Source organism: Agelaius phoeniceus, chromosome 5 (genome assembly GCF_051311805.1).
Source record: "Agelaius phoeniceus isolate bAgePho1 chromosome 5, bAgePho1.hap1, whole genome shotgun sequence".
Classification (NCBI taxonomy): Eukaryota; Metazoa; Chordata; class Aves; order Passeriformes; family Icteridae; genus Agelaius; species Agelaius phoeniceus.
Window position 1 is genome coordinate 43,994,098 of NC_135269.1, and position 17,067 is coordinate 44,011,164.

General features: G+C 38.9%; 1 protein-coding gene across 2 annotated transcripts in view; it reads left to right on the forward strand.

The window, feature by feature from the left end:
* The window catches only part of NELL2 (neural EGFL like 2), a 134,607-nt gene that overhangs the window by 100,893 nt on the left and 16,647 nt on the right, over positions 1-17,067 (forward strand). The window lies entirely within an intron of this gene.

The following is a 17,067-nucleotide window of genomic DNA, read 5'->3' on the forward strand; positions in this document are numbered from 1 at the left end:
GAAGGGACTTCTGGAGATCATCTTGTCTCACCCCCCTGCTCAGAGCAGGGTCAAATACAACTGGCTTCTACAGCTGGCATACAGGACTGTGCCCTGTTCGATTTGGAGTGTTTTTAGGGTTGGAGACTCCACAAATTCTCTGGGCAACCAATTCCAGTGTTCAATCACCCTCAGAGTACAAAAAAATTATTTTAATTATGTTCACATAAAATTTGCCATGTTCCTAGTCCCTTTTCTGGACATGACTGAGAGTTTCTAGCTTCTTCCAACCCTGTTAGATATTTTTACATGGTTACAAGTTTCCCTTCAGCCTTTTGATTTCCAGGCTGAACATCTCAGCTCTATTAGCCTCTCCTGGTATGACAGGTGCTCTAATCCATAAATCATCTTCACTGCACTGCACTGGGTTTGCTCCATGTCTCTCCTGTACTAGGGAAAACAGTGCAAGATCCAGCACTGCAGAGAGGATCTAGCAGCATGAAATAGGGGGGCACGATCGTGTCCCGTGACCTGCTGGCAGTACTCATCCTAATGCAACTCTGCAGGCTGTTGGCCACCTTTGCTACAAGTGCACAATGCTGCCTCATATTCAGCTCATGTGCACCAACCTCCAGGTTGGTTTCTGTCAAGTAGCTTTTCCACTGCCCTTCTGGTGCCTGAGGTTGTTTCTTAATTGTTGTAGGACTTTGCATTTCCCTCTGAAGTTGAAGAAATTCCCAGTGGCCAGTTTCTCCAGCCTGTGGAGGTCCCTCTGAATGTCACTATCGCTAAATCTGGTGTAGCAACTTCTCCTCCAAATTTCCAGTAATCTGAAAATGTGCTGAGGGTGCTCTCTGCCTTATTGAGCAGATGTTAAACAGTCCTGGCCCAGCGCCTGGTGTTTACCTTGGTGTATGTTTGATAAGTGACTAGTCTCCAAATGGATGTTGTACAGCTGATCAGAGCTCTCTGACACTGGGAACTCTGCAGGTTTTCTGTCTATCTCTCTGTCTATTTATTTAGCCTGCACTTTTTAGCTTGTCTCAGGATGTTATGTGAGTATCAAAAATTTTACTAAGGTAACCAGCATGTATTGCTCTTCTCCCTTTCACCAAACCTAGTCATCTTTATTCCTCTTCATAAATCAGTGTTGACTGTTCCAAATTACTTTCTTGTCCTTAATCCTGTTTAGAGGATACCATAATCTTCCCGGGGTGGAGGTAAGGCTGACTAATCTATAGTTCCCTGGATCCTTGCCTTGTTCAAAGATAGGAAGGGTATTTTCTTTCTTCCATTTCTGAGCAGCTTCTTTCAGTCACCCTGACCTTTCAAAGACAATTCAGGTTGGCCTCAAGTGTGACATGATCCAGCTTCCTCAGCATTCCTGGGTGCATCCAGTCAGGTTTGATTGACCTGGTTTTTTTTTTCCAGTTTATTTAGATATTGATCCTTCTCCACCATGGGTAGATTTTTCTTGCTTCAGACAGAATTTTCCACTGGTCTTGGTGACCTGGGACACCTGAAGGCAAATCTTACCTAAAAAGACCAAAAAAGGAGGCATTGAGCATCTCACTGTTTAGAATTTCCTTTCCAAAACCCATCTTTGCATACTCAATCAGTATCTATATTTCTCCCAAAGCCTGAGAGGGATGATGCTGTCCATGCTTAGGTCCTGCCTGTGCAGCCTAAATTCTGCAGGATTTGTAAAGAGAAGTGAAGTCCTATGTAAGTAAGAAGAGTTTCATACCATTTTTTGCTTCCAAAATGGTGCTTCTGGGGCATCAGCAGGAGTCTCATTTCTGTTGGAAACACAAGAAGGAGAACCAGCTGTTACTGCTGGTTGGCTATTTCAGTATGCTGTATTCACTGTGGACTGTCTTGCAGTTAACAGAGCACACAGAGCTGTTACAACACCTTTGAATGATCTGTTGGGAGCCTTTTAGAATAATCATGACCTGTGTTATGTGGAAATGGACCAGTGGAATGAGGCAGCAGATGGAAGAATTATATGCAGATATATCAGCCTATACCACCTTTTTAAAAAAATGGTATTAAGCCATAAAATCTAGGCTAAAAGTCATCAAGTCACAAAAATGAGTGGGAGAATTTCTGTGTCTCCTCCCAAAGGATACAGATTGAGACATTATTAATGTTGGAGATACATTCATTGGCTTAGGGAAGTGGGGTTTATATATTAAAAAAATTTAAAGTTTTATAAGGCACACCAGCAGTTTATCAAGTAGAGCAGCTTTCTGCAGTGTAGAGATGAGACTACCAAGTAAATCCAAATGTATTTGTGCCTGGTAAACTTTTTCAAAATACCTGATTTAATACTGTCTTCTTTGATTGCAAAATTTTGAATTCTTCAATTGGCATTTTTAAGCTCTGTCTTAAATGGTATTTGAAGTTTGTTAGATTTAGAACTCAGAACAGGATTACTTTGTTAGATTTGCTTGATGTTACTGCAACTCTCCATTAATCTGGTGACAGAGCTTTAAGAGTGAACCTGTTCTCCTACTATATATGCTTATCTGCTAGTGTATGCATACAAGATTACTGCATTTTTGCTGCTTGTCAGCTTCTTTTTTGAGTTTCCACACTTGTTTTGTGCTTTGAGTATTCTTGTGGACAGCTTTTAATTATGCATGAGATAAAAAAAGCAGAGTGTGCTACTAGTAGTGTTTTGATGTAGATTTTGTTAACAGGTGGCTGCAAGTTTTTGGATGATTTTCTGCTATTTGAATTTCCTGCTAATGAATTTTCCTTGGTTATTGCAGGAATCATGTCCACCTGTTACTAAACAATCCACGTTCAAGCTGCTGAAAATAAACTGTCAGACAAAGCTGTTACCTTTGAAAGCAACAATTGAGAAAAATTTTAGCTTAGAGATTCTACATTAATTCAGCCATACATTATTACTAGCATTTGGCTTAATTAAAGGTGTAACTGAATTTATGGAAAAAAAGTGGTGAGTGTGAGATGAGGGTGAGATGACCCTCTCTCATCTGAGCTCTTATCAGAAATAGCCAAAGACAAGTAAAAGATATTATTTGGATCTCTGCATTTTTTCTCCTTTTTCTTTTCCATGTATGGAAAACTTCCCCCTTAAGGGATGTTGCTAAAACAGATTCTTGCAACATTTGTGGTTCAGCATGCTGAAATATGACCCAGACAAGTGGTTTTGATAAATAATTTTTGTAGATCAGACCTTGTCAGTTTTGTGCTACTTTCTATATAAGCTAAATAATCTATATAAGCTAAATAATTAATATGCATAACTATTACTCTTCTCAGCAAATCCACATAAGTTTTTTCATGTGCACTGACCCTAATAGACCTCAGGGTATTAAAGGCTGTTTTTACTTCTGTTTCAAAGAAAGCTTGTGAAAATCTTCTAATTATGATTTCCCAGTTATTAGGGAAAATGTTTTATTTGTATTGGAAAAGAAGACTTTGTCAAAGTAACCAGAGAGCTTGTTAATTTGGATGAGTTTGCAAAAATGAAGTGTTTTATTACTTTTAGCATGACAAGAGAATGGCTTCCATTTAAGCTCTTGATCCCTTGTGTTCAGTTCAAACAACCACCATCATCTTGTGGCCAGGTAGGCTCTGAAGGTAAAGCTGTGACACAAATGGTATTTGAAGCCTATAGAGTTTGAACCAAGGCTTTAAGAACCAAAATGACTTTTGGCAGAATTCTTAAGAATTCTTGGCTGCACTATCTGTAAGCTGTGAGAGTATCACAGTCAAAACTTTCTGAGCAACTCAGGAATCTGCCATTTGCTCTGTTTTAAGTTACTGATAGCAGATTGGGATTTATAACAATAATACCAAGAGGCTGAAATTTGTGGTGTAAGTGTGCAAGGTCCTGCATAAAGCTGGAGTAAGATGTGTGCCCTTCATAGTCTAGCAGGGGAAGCCAGTTGTGTCCTGGGGTAGATGAGTATAACAAGAGACTCTTTGAGCAGAAAGCACATTAGGGCTAATATTTTCATTCTCTGAAATCCTTAAAGGATTGCTGGGGGGTTTAGTGAAGGAACAAACAGAAGAAGAGAGCAAGAGAAGTGGAATAAACATAAAGGGAACACAGGCATGGACTGTCCAAAGCAAGAGTAAGAAGGGACACCTCCCCGGTTTTATTTGTTTTCACAGTCCACTGGACTTGTTTGGAATTTGGTGTCTTGAGTATTCAGGTTCCCGGTTTTGGGCTCCTAAGTTTGAAACTTAGAAGTTAGAGGATACTTTTGTCAGGGAATATTTTATTTGCATTAAGATCTGACTTGAATTCGTGGAAATAAGAGGAAGTTGAGCTACTCTATAGAGTCTGGAAAAAACTTCTGCAAACAAATAGTTCTTAAGCATGATTTGCAGCATAAAACATTTTAGTAGAGGCCAGTGTTCCATAGGAATTCATTATGTTCTGAAAGTCAGGCCTTTGGAGTCACTGAAAGTCTTGCATTTCAATGACAGTAATTTTCAAAGTTTGTGAGCTAATACAAGCTTTTCCTTTGGTGCATGCAAAAAAAAAAAAAAAAAACAACCAAAAAAACCTTTAAAAATCGCCCTGAACAGAGCCCAAAGAAACTCAATTGTGCCTTGCAAGTAGTTGAGATCCAGTTTACTACATGTCCAGCTCATTGCTGGACTTTGTTGCCATAGCCTTGGGGAATCATTGCCATTTTTCTTCTTTGAGTACTTCCAAGTGCTCTCCATTTCCTTGGCAAGTCTCCTAGCTTCCTGCCCTGTTGAAATTTGGATATGTGGCATGTTGGGTTCAGAGGTTTCAGCTTTCCAGCCATAGCTTGAATGTAGATGAAAATACAGAGATCTCAATGTCCTATTTAAACAGGCTTAACTTAAATTTTAACAGGGTGTGCTTTTTATCCTTGGGAGCTGAATCTCTGAAATGGAAACACTTTTGAATTACGCTTCATTTAATAATATCTTCTGTGGTTTCCATTTCAGCAGAAAGAGACAGGGCCAGCTGCTAAAAATAATGTAATGATTTTGCTGAGGATGTTGAAACATGCTTTATAAATTGCATCTCTGCTACATAAAGTCATTCCTCAGCTTGCACAGGGTGAGTAACGAGTGGTCTGCATTACAGTCTTGCCATTCTCAAAGATGGCTATGTTGCATGTCAGCTACTCATTTCAGAAGCTAGAACAGTGTTTGAGCTAGCCTTGGTTTACTGGGGCAATGCACATAGCTAGTGTGTTTAGTGTTGTCCATAGGAAAAGCAGATAGTACAATCATGAGCAAACTTATGGGAAGAATCCTATAACACCAGCTTCTGTGTCTTCTTTAAGCATAGTGGCTAGTTCTTACTTACACTCATATGTCGCTATGATAAATTTCCAGGAACCTTAATAATGAATTTTGAATGTATAATTTGTGTTCTGCAGTCGTATCACTGAACTACAGTTATGCAATTTGAAATAAGCATCCTCAGGTAGAATTTTTTTGGTGACTTGAGGAGAGGTTAGCAGGATATGGCTGTATGAGGTATATCCTTACAAAGCCATATAAATATACCAGTCATCTGAGGGATAACATTGCTGCTTTCCTTGTGGCTATAAAAATTTTTAATGCTTTCAAAATATAAGGTGACTTTTGAAATGCAAACACGAACTCGTAAGGAGTAGGCTAAAATCAACACAGTAATTTGCACAGTCACTTTACTATACTTTTCATGTTGCCCAGGGTGAAAACAAATTAAATTTTACCTTCTGAGCGACTGTATGTAGTAGCTACTTAGGCACTGTATGTGCATAAGAGCAATGACTCACTCAAATACTGAACTGGGTTCCCATGAACTATCAAATCCAATATCTTGGTGGTGTCACCAAGTCCTTTCAGAACTTGGAAATTTATTTTTTTTTAATATTTTTTTTACTTGCCTCAGTTTCAGAGAAATAGTTTCTCAGAACAGTAATCCTAGGAATTTGGACTTCTGCACTGCTTACATGCTTCTGGTTAATGTAGTTTCCTGATGTACTGCATAGGGCACAATATCTGTATCTGCTTCTGACTGGAGATAAATAGGGAGAAATAACCCCACTCACAGAGCGTGACTGTTCCAGGCAGACAGGCCTAATTTGTACTGTCAAATCTGATATTCCTAGAACGTTTCTGAAAAATCTCATTTGGCTGCTCTGGAGCAGAGAGTGCTTTTGGTTCCTGTATTTTTGTTCTTGTAGTCCTCTTGATAAGCCTTACATAAATCATGAGGTTAGGAACCATCATCTTTCCAGCTTCTCTTCTGTTGATAAACTCTACAGTAGCTAACTGTGTTGTACCTTTTTCTCCTTCTTAAATACACTATCCCAGCTTGGGCTTGGCCAGTGGCAGGTCCGACTTGGAGGGGGCTGGTGTTGGCTCTCTTGGACATGGGGAAAGCTTCAGACAACTTCTCACAGCAGCCACTGCTGTAGCCTCTCTGCCTTAGAAAACCTGACCATGCAAACTCAACATAGCATCTGTGTTCCCTTTGTCTTGCCTGAAGATTCTCCATTCATTTGTGTGAAGGGCATAAAGTGGTTAAAGTTTATTCTCCAGCTCAAAATAATTTGGAAGATCATTTACAGAGAGTACCAGAAACTACAGCACAGAGTTTCTGCTGAAACTCTTCTCCATAAGATTTTTTTCCTCATGGAAAAGATTGAAAAATTTGTAGGTTTTTATTCAGAAATAAGCATAGAAACCTGAGTCTGTGATGTTTACAGTTCAAGTTTAGATTCAGAAAGGAGTGTTGCTCAAAAGAGAATACTGTATATTCCTCAATACTGATAAGAATCTAGCAAATAATAAATTATTGACATTTCAATTGTTATTATAATTAACAATTTCAGCAAACTTCAGCTAACTATGCTCCCATAAAAGCCAAGTCTTTGTATTTACTATTAAGAGGAAGTTTAAAACAGAAAAAGAAAACATGATTGGCAATCTCAGAAACTGTGTTCAGCTAACCCCTGGAGAATGTGCCATTCCTGCAAGGAATACTCTATGTTAACAATGTTCCAAGTGTTAATTAAGGCTACAGAAAGATAGACACGTGCAGCCAATGGATGGGTTGCAAACTTGGCATAAATGGTGTAGATAAGCTGTTTGTGAGATTCTGAAACTCGTGTTTGTGTACAAAACAACTTCCTGCTCTTCCCTTTTTCCAAATATTTTCCTTGAGAATGTATAACAATATGAAGTTAATGACTGGGTGCTGGTGCTATATCAGACTAGTATTTCAAGTATCTGTAAAAATCAAACATCCTTAGAGAGCAGCAGAACTGTATGGGGGCTATTATATTTCTACAAAAACATTTGTGGTCTACATTGTGAGATCTGTCTGAAAAAAATAATGCAAGACTTCAATCATAGTATCACAAAAACATAGAATGATTGAGATTAGAAGGGACCTTTAGGAGCATCTAGTTCCAGCCCCTTTGCTGTTGGCAGGGACCCTTTTCCCTGTTCCAGGTTGCTCAGAGCTCTGTCCAACCCAGCCTTGAACACCTTCAGGAATGGGCATCCACAGCGTCTCTGGGCAACCTCTTCCAGCTGCACCACCCTCATAGTAAATAACTTCTTCCTAACATCTGATTTAGACCTACTCTCGGTTTTCAAGCCATTCCCCTTTGTTCTGTCACTACATGCTCTTTGTAAATAGTCTCATCCAATCTTTCCCTTAAGCTCCCTTCAGGTGCTGGAAGGCCACAATTAGGTTACCCTGAAGTCTTCTCTTTTCCTGGCTGAACAATTCAAATTCTCTCAGCCTTTCCTCATAGGAGAAGTGCTTCATCCCTCTAATGATCTTGTTGGATCTCCTCTGGACTCACCCCAGCAGGTCCATGAGCTCCCTGTGGTGGGGACCCCATAGCTGGCTGTAGCACTGTGGGTGAGGTCTCTCCAGAGTGGAGTAGAGGGGCAGAGGAGGGGCAGAGGAGGGGCAGAATCACCTCCCTCAACTGTCTAATCCTGTCTCTTTTGATGCAGCCCAGGATGTGTTTAGCTTACTGGACCATGCCCAGCTTTGGCTCTCTGGGTCATGTGCAGCCTCTCCTCCCTCAGCACCCCCAGCCCTTCTCAGCAGGGCTGCTCTCCATCTGTCCATCCGCAGCCTGTGCTCATACCAGGGTTTGCCCCAACCCAGGTGCAGCACCCTGCCCTTGGTCTCGTCAAACCCCATGAGATTCCCATGGACCCACTGCTCAGGCCTGTCCAGGTCCCTCTGGATGGCATCCTGTGCTCCAGGTGTGTCAACTGCACCACTCAGCTCAGTGTCACTGCAAACGTGCTGAGGGTGCACTCGATCCCTTCATCCATGGCATTAATGAAGGCATTAAATAACATCAGCCCCAATATGGACAATTACTATCAGTGAGTGTCCTTGTGACTTCTGTGCTCTATCTGTACTACCAAATAAAGCAGGAGGGAGAGAAAGGGCAAGGGGTAGATGGTACCCCACTTTCTCCTCATTTTACAGATTTGGGATCAAGCCACACAGGGAAAATTGAATAGGTGACAAAATTTCCATAAGAGGACAGTAGCAGGTAATCTCATTTCTTCTCCCCTTGCCCCTCTGTTAAATATGTCAATAGCTGAGAGAAAACATGGTGGGGTTTATAGCATATTGTTTGTCAGTGGGAAGTACAGTGAATTTGTAAAACCTAAAAAAAACCCCTTTGACCTTCACGGAGGGCATTTTCAAAACTGGCTATCTCATTATATAGAGAAAAAGAAAAAAAGGTTTAAAACTTGCCTTTGAGAGTAAACAATGAGATCTGCAGCAAGCAAAGAGGTAAGCCAGGGTTCTGCAGATCAGATACTTTTGCCAGCTTGAAATGTTTGAAAGGAAGATCAGGCTCCCTGTTCTCACCTGAATTTTTCTCAGATAGGAAAAACAAGCTCAAAAATGGCAGTGAGACTACTTTAGAAGCTTAGAATGTTTACTTGCTTTACTTTGCTTTCATTTTTATTTATAACTATTCACAAAGAAAATCTTTGACAGAATTTAAACAAAAAATGCCTATATTGAATTTAATGTGCATTCTAGATTTAGGCATGAACCCTGCTTACCTCATCCTTTCAGTTTTATAACTAAAGATGCCTTGCTGCTTCATCCTTCTGTGTCTTTTTCTCCATATTCCTTGCCTGACACATCTTCTTGTGTGCATATGATTTCTTTCCTTCCTCAGTGTCAACAGTTTTAAATCACAGAAGATTTTTTCTTTGCTGAAGAGTCATGTACGGATACTTACCTTTTTCTCTTCATATCTTCCTTTAGCTTGTTGCAAAACTCCAATCATATATGTAGCACCTTAAGAAAAAAAAAATGGGGAGAAAGAAACCAGGGAAGAGAGAATACTACAAAAGAGCTCTAAGGAGACAGGATTTTCATGTTATTTCTAAAAAAATCTAAATGCATCCACTACTTAGCTATTATTTGCTATGGGGAAAAAAGTCCTTTATTAAACATGAAAACTAAAGTTTCAACTACATTCTTAAAATACAGTGGGCTATAAATAGAATGTGAATAGTTCAGCTGGGCAGCATTATAATAGAATTTTCTTCTGTTATATAAGGGAGATGGGGATGACCTTCATCACTCACTGTAAGCTCTCTCATAAATTATGAGTCATTCAACTATTAGTGGAATTAAAATCTATAACACTGCCAGTCATTGTCCTGTATCCCTATGGAGCTCTTCCTTTTGCTGTCAACATGAGGATGTCTGCAGTCTCTGTACGTATCATGCCAATGATATGTTTATAGCCCAAGCAAAGGAATAGTGATTTAGTTTTAAGCTGTTTCTACAGCTTTTTCATATTTATATTGAGAGTATTTATTGTTTTCTTGATGAGTTGTTGTCAGCTATAGCATGAAAGAATGATGTGTGTGGTTTTTTTCCTTTTTTTGTGCTTCAGCAGTTTTATACAATCTCTATGTGATTTGACAGTTCAGGAGTAGCAATGCAAATTAGTTGTCTGTGGACTAAGAGTCCTGGTAAGAAACCACTGATAAGAACATGTATGTAAGAATTTCTTAAACTTTAGCACACATATACTATGTGCAATAACCTGACCAAAGAGTAGAGGACTGTGGCAGGAGACCAAGCTCAAAATCAGGGTGTCAAAAACAATTCCTAGTTCCCCAAGCTGTGTTTGAGTTGCTTTGAGGGCTCTTTTGTTTGTTTTCCATAATTTACCTCTGAACTAAATGCTTGGGAATTTACTGCAATTCTTAACAGAGCTGATCTGAAACAACCTTTTACAAGGCTGAGAATATGCTGGTTGCATCAGCCTTTCATGTGTAGACATCCTAACTCATGGTTATGACTGTCTTGACTCCTCACTTGAGGAAACCCAAGACCTTTTGTCAGTACACTGTGCAAGTGAAGGCTTCCTTCACACCCACTGGAAAAGAGGTAACATTTGGCAAAACTAGTTCTCTTTTCAAATTAGTTCCCTTTTGCTTAGAACTCAGCTACCCTTCCCCATCTTTAGCAGCTGGCCACTAGTGTGTTTGTTAGTCCTGTTTCTCTTGTGCAGATGGAGTGATGTGACTTTCAGATACTAGTAGGTATCTGAAACAGGTATGTCAAGGTATAAAAGTAATTTTGCTATCTTGGAGAAAAGAAGTACTTTTCTTTTTCAAGATAGGGCTAATGAGCAAACAGAAGCATGTGTTAGAGTTAACATGAGATGCTGTACTGAGAATGATGAACTCAGTGAAAGCAAAACCACCTATTTGTCAACAACTACAAATAGAGGCCCAATTCCTCTTAATTAGTCTTTCTAATGAGGATTGGCATAATCAGTGTCACACAATAGAGCTGAAAAATAAATTATTTTTATTTTACAGTATTCATGAAAGCACCTAGTTCATGGCCAATTAGGTGCTCTGAATTTCAATTTTTATTTGCTACAAATACAGTTCCTTTGATGACATTGAGTGTGCAATGGGAGGCATAGTTTCAATTATTGGTGTGATCTGTGATTGATCAATTTTTCACAACAAAGAATTGTTAGCAGGGCCACATGGTGAAGCAGTCAGTGGAAAATTCCCTTTGATAACATTTCAGTCTAATTTTGGAGCACTGCCACTGCCACACATGAAATACCAACACGATTGAATTTCTTTTTTCCTGGCATTTAGCAGGACCTATGGGGGTGTGCAGAAATCAATGGGGGATCAGGAGTCTGGAAAATTGCATACTTGAAGAATTAATGAACTATAATTCTGTATTACATTCTCAATCACATTTCGCTTCCTTTTCATTAATGTAACTAAATTAGTTTTCCATGGACAGGGTACTTTATAAACTGCAATCATGGTCTTGCTGGGATTAAAATGAAAAAAAAAAGACCTGTTATAATAGTAGCTATTTTTTCATGCAACATGACAGTTGGAAATTTTTAGTGAAGAACATATCATCTGCAGCACTGGCTCCACCTGTCAAAGCAATTTTAAGATGACTTAACCAGAAGTTCTGCTAGATCTGGGAGGTGTTGAGATGGAAGCAGCAATTCCAAAGACATTCCAAATATTTTTTTTTTCCCCCAAGATAGGCTTTATTCATTATCCAGGGGAGCAGGGAGAGGAAGTGCCACAGTCTTTACTTTTCTCTGAAGGCTGTATCTGAGATAACTGGTGTTTCTAGTGCTGTGTAGAGAAAGTTCTTCTGCTCATGGAGCTGTGTTATGGTAGGGTAGAATTGTGGGTGACTCTTCTCCCTGCTGTGTCCCATGGGCCATCTGTAATCTTGCTGTTTATGATTTAAACTTGTAACTGAATAAAATGTTGGGATGAAATTGTAATTAAAATCAAGAATATTCTATGGTTTAATGACAACTTTGATGTGAGAACCCATACAGTGAAAAGAATGTTCTAGTAATCAAGATATGATATCATATCTTTAAAGAGTTCCTCAAACATGACAAATCAGAGTGAGACTGTAAACAAAAAGCAGGCTCTAGGACTGTGATTGACAGAGGGAGAAAGTTCTTTTTGAAGTCAGGTGCAGTGTTACAAAAAAAAAAAAAGGAGCTGATCAAACTTTACAAAATAGATTTAAAAGTAATTCCAAACAACTTAAGTTTTCTGGTATAACTGATATCTTCCTGGATCATGTCAGCATTCTTAGCCACTATATTCTTGGGGGGTTTATTCCTCTTTATGATATTTATATGCATATGGTATATTGGTATATGAGAATGTAGTGGAATAGAAATCCCAAAATCCTTACTGTTTTGTTTTAACAAAGATAGCTCCAGTATATTGAACTACTCCAGTATACTGCTCCAGTATATTGAAGTAATCTGTTGTCACATGAAATCCAAAACAAACACTTTTTGGTTCTTAAATGCAAGACATGGGACTTTAGAATTTGCAGCAGAGATGAACCCTTTTCAAGGCTAGTCCAGAAAATTGAGTCCTTGATAGCAAATACTTCATGTAGTACAGTGAACTTTTATTTAGTCCTATTGAATAAGGCCTTTTCCTTCTTTCATATGTATTTACTAAAATTAGATAACCCAGACATCATCTTAATACTGCTGTATATTCTGTTATCTGAGCATAAATCTGAATAGTTGAAACATGACCTTTTTACATACAAGTCAGACATAATATCCTTGAAATTGTATTGACATATGCAAAGGCATATTGGAGTCTGACTGTTCCAAATGTACCCATGAAAAAAACCCAAATATTGAAGATTTGTCTGTTTAAGCAGCTTCCAAGTCTCCTAAAGCACTTATTCAGTGATCTGTGGCTGAAATTATTTTTTCTTTCAGTTGTTTGTTTGCACTTTATTTATACTGTATATGGGGCTGGGATGTGGATGGCTTGGGAGGTTAGCATGAGGCTGGAAAGGCTGTTGCCATTGAAATGGGATCTCAAATTTAGGCTGAGTCAGGAATGACTGAACATTTTGGAAGATGTTGGCTGCTCATTAATCTCTGTAGCCATACCCAGTGACAAAACCCAGTTAGCACTGGGACAGATTATTGCAATTGGGAATCTCTATTAATTGGCAATCTTAGCTAGGTGCTAGATATTATTCTGTTGCAGAAAACCTTCCAGTGTGGAGACAGCTAAGTTCTAAATATACACAGCTTCCAATCTGTGGTGTTGACTTTTTGACAAGCAAGGACTTTGGTTTGTATTGACTTGGATAAAGCAGTTTATGACAGAAAATATTTATGGACTGTGTTTTGCTCTGTGTCCCTCTAAGTTTGTGAATGCAGGCTTTTCTAAGAGGAGGATTTGATGATTAACATTTAAGTCTTGAAGTGAGTAAAATACAATGGTAGCAACACCCCTCCCCCACACCATGGCTCTGTTGAGTGCAGCTTGACTACATTAGAGCTTGGTCCTGTTGCTGGATGCAAGAGAACTGCTATCTTTCTAATTGGCAATTTTATACCACTTTCAGTCTTCAAAAAGTCCTATTATACAGAAATTCTCTAATAATATGAATCAGACAGCTAGTTCTCCTTTTCTTCTTTTTGTACCAGTGGATAATTTGCTAATGATCTTACTTTACTCTTCAGGGAGCAGAGTTTTCTCAGTGTTCCCAAAAGAAAAGGGTATAATAGTTGAAACTGTTGGCACAGTTAAGGAAATGAGTGATCCCAAGGTACAAGGAAGGTATCTGGGAGAGCAAATGTCATGTCAAGGGGAGCTAGGCATATCTTACTTTTAAAATGCCTCTGATTTTGTGTCTACTTTATTAGAATGAGGCTTCAGCAAAAAAAGTTTAAAATTTTGAGTTGAAAAATGGGTAACAAAATATGGAAATAAGAAGGCTGACTGGCATAAGTGAAAATATAAAGCCTTTTGCTAACTTTCTTTTATAGGGTAATATTTCATTTTCCATGCTTTTCTAGTACAGCATCAAACAGGACTTCATTATCACTGTTAATATTCCATATAGCCCACTGATAGACCATAGCCACTGGCCAAGCAAAACTTCAATCAGTTTTTCTTCTCTTGTCAGCTTACACCTCTGACTGAGCAGCTGCAAGATGACTCATCCAAGAAGGTTTCACTATAGGACAGGGGAAAATTATTTCTGTCTGCCTTTCCCATACTAATAAGATAATTTCAGTTGTAGATACTTTTGCAGCACTTCCTGAACCATGCTATGCCTATTTGAAAACAGAAATCTTTTTATCCAAATGTCAAGAAATTTTTCCATTAAATCAGTACTTTTGCTTTGTAAGACACATTTCTGCTGTGGTTTCCTGTTTAACAGAGTTGCAACAGTCACACTTTGTCCCATTACAGAGCACGTTTCTATGTGAATTAATAATCAGCATTAGCTGTGAGAATGAAAACAAAATTCTATGCATAAAAAACATCTATATTCTGAGACCGACTGGCAGGTGCTTAAGATGTCATTTGCCTAAAAATTAGTGGTGAGAAGTGTTTTGGATTTCCTTTCTTTGCTGCAAAATCCTGAAAGGAGTAATGGCTTATTCAGCATGGATGCAGCAATGGTTCCAATGCATGCAGTCTGTGAGGAGTAAGACATTCTTCAAGAGTGTGCTTCCATACATGCTTACGATGAGGCTCTCTTATGTAACTCCACTCCAATTTTGCATGCAGTCACAACAAAACCAGAAGAATGTATATCTTTGTTTATTGACATCAGATAAAGCATTTCATTCCAAGTAATGTTTCTTGTGTTACAGATTCATCAGCTAGTTTGCAAATAAATACAGAGAAGTTGCTTTTGTTGTCGCTTTACCAATACTGATGTGACGTTCATGGCTTGTTTTTCCTGAATAATCAAGGAGTTCATCTGAATGCATTCCACTTGTGCTAGTGATATTGCTCTTACACTTGTAAGGCTTATAGATTCACAAATAAAATTTTCAGAAAAGAGGAGCACAGACTCCTCTTTCTTTAATTCATATCTGTTACTTCGACCTGAATGACACTTGTTTCTCCAGCTCATCACCGATAAATGCATTCCACTTTCCCAAAGAAGTATATGCCATCCAGCATCTTAATGCGACGTTTTTTAGTAGCCAGTATGAGGATTAACATCAAATCTTGACAGCAGCTCTTCTCCTTCAGCCTCTGAGTGGGCATGCACTATTGGTTCTCTGGGGTTTGCAGCTTTAGCCAACCACAAGTTCTGTTGCACTGGCCAGGTGATCCCAAGTGTTCAGCAGGGTCACTTCTGCTCTGCCTGGCCAGCTGGCAGCCAGGCAGCATATTCCCCTGTGGTAAGGGAACTTCCAGGTTGCAGTCCTTTCTTCTTTTCTTTTCCTTTTTCATGAGTTATCTGTGGCTTTCTGAGTGAGTAGCAGTAGATAAGACACAGACTGCAAGCCAACCTTTTCTCAGTACTGTAACATAATTTTCATTGATCTTCCTCTGATCTCTCAAACACCTCTGAGGTCCCACTGGCTCCTGGCTGCTCACAAGAAAAAGGCCAGAGTTTATACTGATTTAGAAAGAAACACACTGAGCAGTGGAAGATTGTAAAGGTTTGGCATTTCTCAGTCCTGCAGCACAAATACTCAGATGATTATCTTGGAATTCATAGTGGAGTTGAAATTTTTTTTAAACCAGTAGAGACTTACGGCTTGATTTGTGGTGCACAAAGCAGCAAAATGTACACTTGCTGCAATATTGCAGCAGGAGTATTGGTTGTTTTTATCATCATAAATACTGATAATGTGCATCAGGGATGCCTGTTCAGAGCTACTGTTGATAGAAAATCAGATTGATTCATCATAGCAAAAATTTCTAATGAGGTTTTGTCAAAGATCTGTAAAGCTTTTAAAAACCAATATGCTCATTATACAGTTGTACAGTTATTTCAAAGACATTTTTAAAACAATTATTTAGCATGAAAATAAAATACCCAGAGTGCATCCCAGATACCCCCGTCATGTATAAGAAAAACACAACTCAAAACCAAATGTGGGTGACTGCGCTTTACCTTGTAGTTGATGCAGGTGTTCCCCACACACTAATATTTTTATCACCTTGAAATGTGGAACAAAGTGTTCTCAATGGATGAGGAAGTCTCAGGGTTTTAAAAAGTTTGTCTTTGAATAGGTTTCACAAAATTTTTGGTAAGAGTATGTCTATCTAGCCACACATTATTATTCTGATTCCTTACTTTATTGTAGCTGACAGTTTATTTTCTTAGCCAGTTTACACTTCCTCCTATGAAAATAGCAAATGACATAAAAATGGGAGGTAACTGTGGGCAGAATTTTGAGGTATTTCACATGTATCTCAGTGGTCACATCACAACTCTCCTTCATATCTGTGTCCTAGAGGATGCTAGGTCAACTGCTGATGTACTTCAAGAGTTTGAGTCTTAATTTATTACTTCAGCTTTTCGTTTTAAAGATTCAACCTTTGAAGAAAGGTTTAATCCTTGCTTTGGCCTGAGTGGCCAGTACACTGAGAGTTTATTCATTGTTCAAACTCATGGTGGAGGGTGATTAGAGCTTTTTGTTTCTCAAGGCAATTTGCACATGTTTTGCCTCCCTTAGTGTTGGTTCTGTAGGCACCTCTCAGTCAGCTTGATGCTCAGATAGGTATGCTACTTCTGCTATAAAACGCAGTGATAAGGCAGTGATCTGATGGGGGAACAGCTCAGTTTTACTCCTGTTTGACTCCATACTCCAGTATTCCTGTTAACAGCATTCATACTCTGGGACCTATTCTTTAGTACAGCTTAGTGTGTACCTGAAGGCACTGGAAGTGAACATGTCACAAACTTCTCTGCATCTCTGCTAAGTCCATGAGTACAGGTCTTTAGAACATTCTTTGGTGGATTTTGAATCTAGTGAGTGCATTTAAAAAAAAATCCATTCTATGATAAATTGCTATTGTAAAGTTTAGTCAGTGGAAGTTGCTGGTTTAAGAGACACACTTCCCAAAGGAATTTCCAGGAGAAGGAGAATGTGCTGTGTTTCATCCTCATGATTTAACCATTTGCTTGGAAACCTAGTTCTTTTCTTTGATGATTAGAGAGGAGCCTGCAGTCGGTTATGTTGAGATTCAGAGGTGCTGGTCAATAAGGACCAACAGGATAATCAATAAATCAATAAATCAACA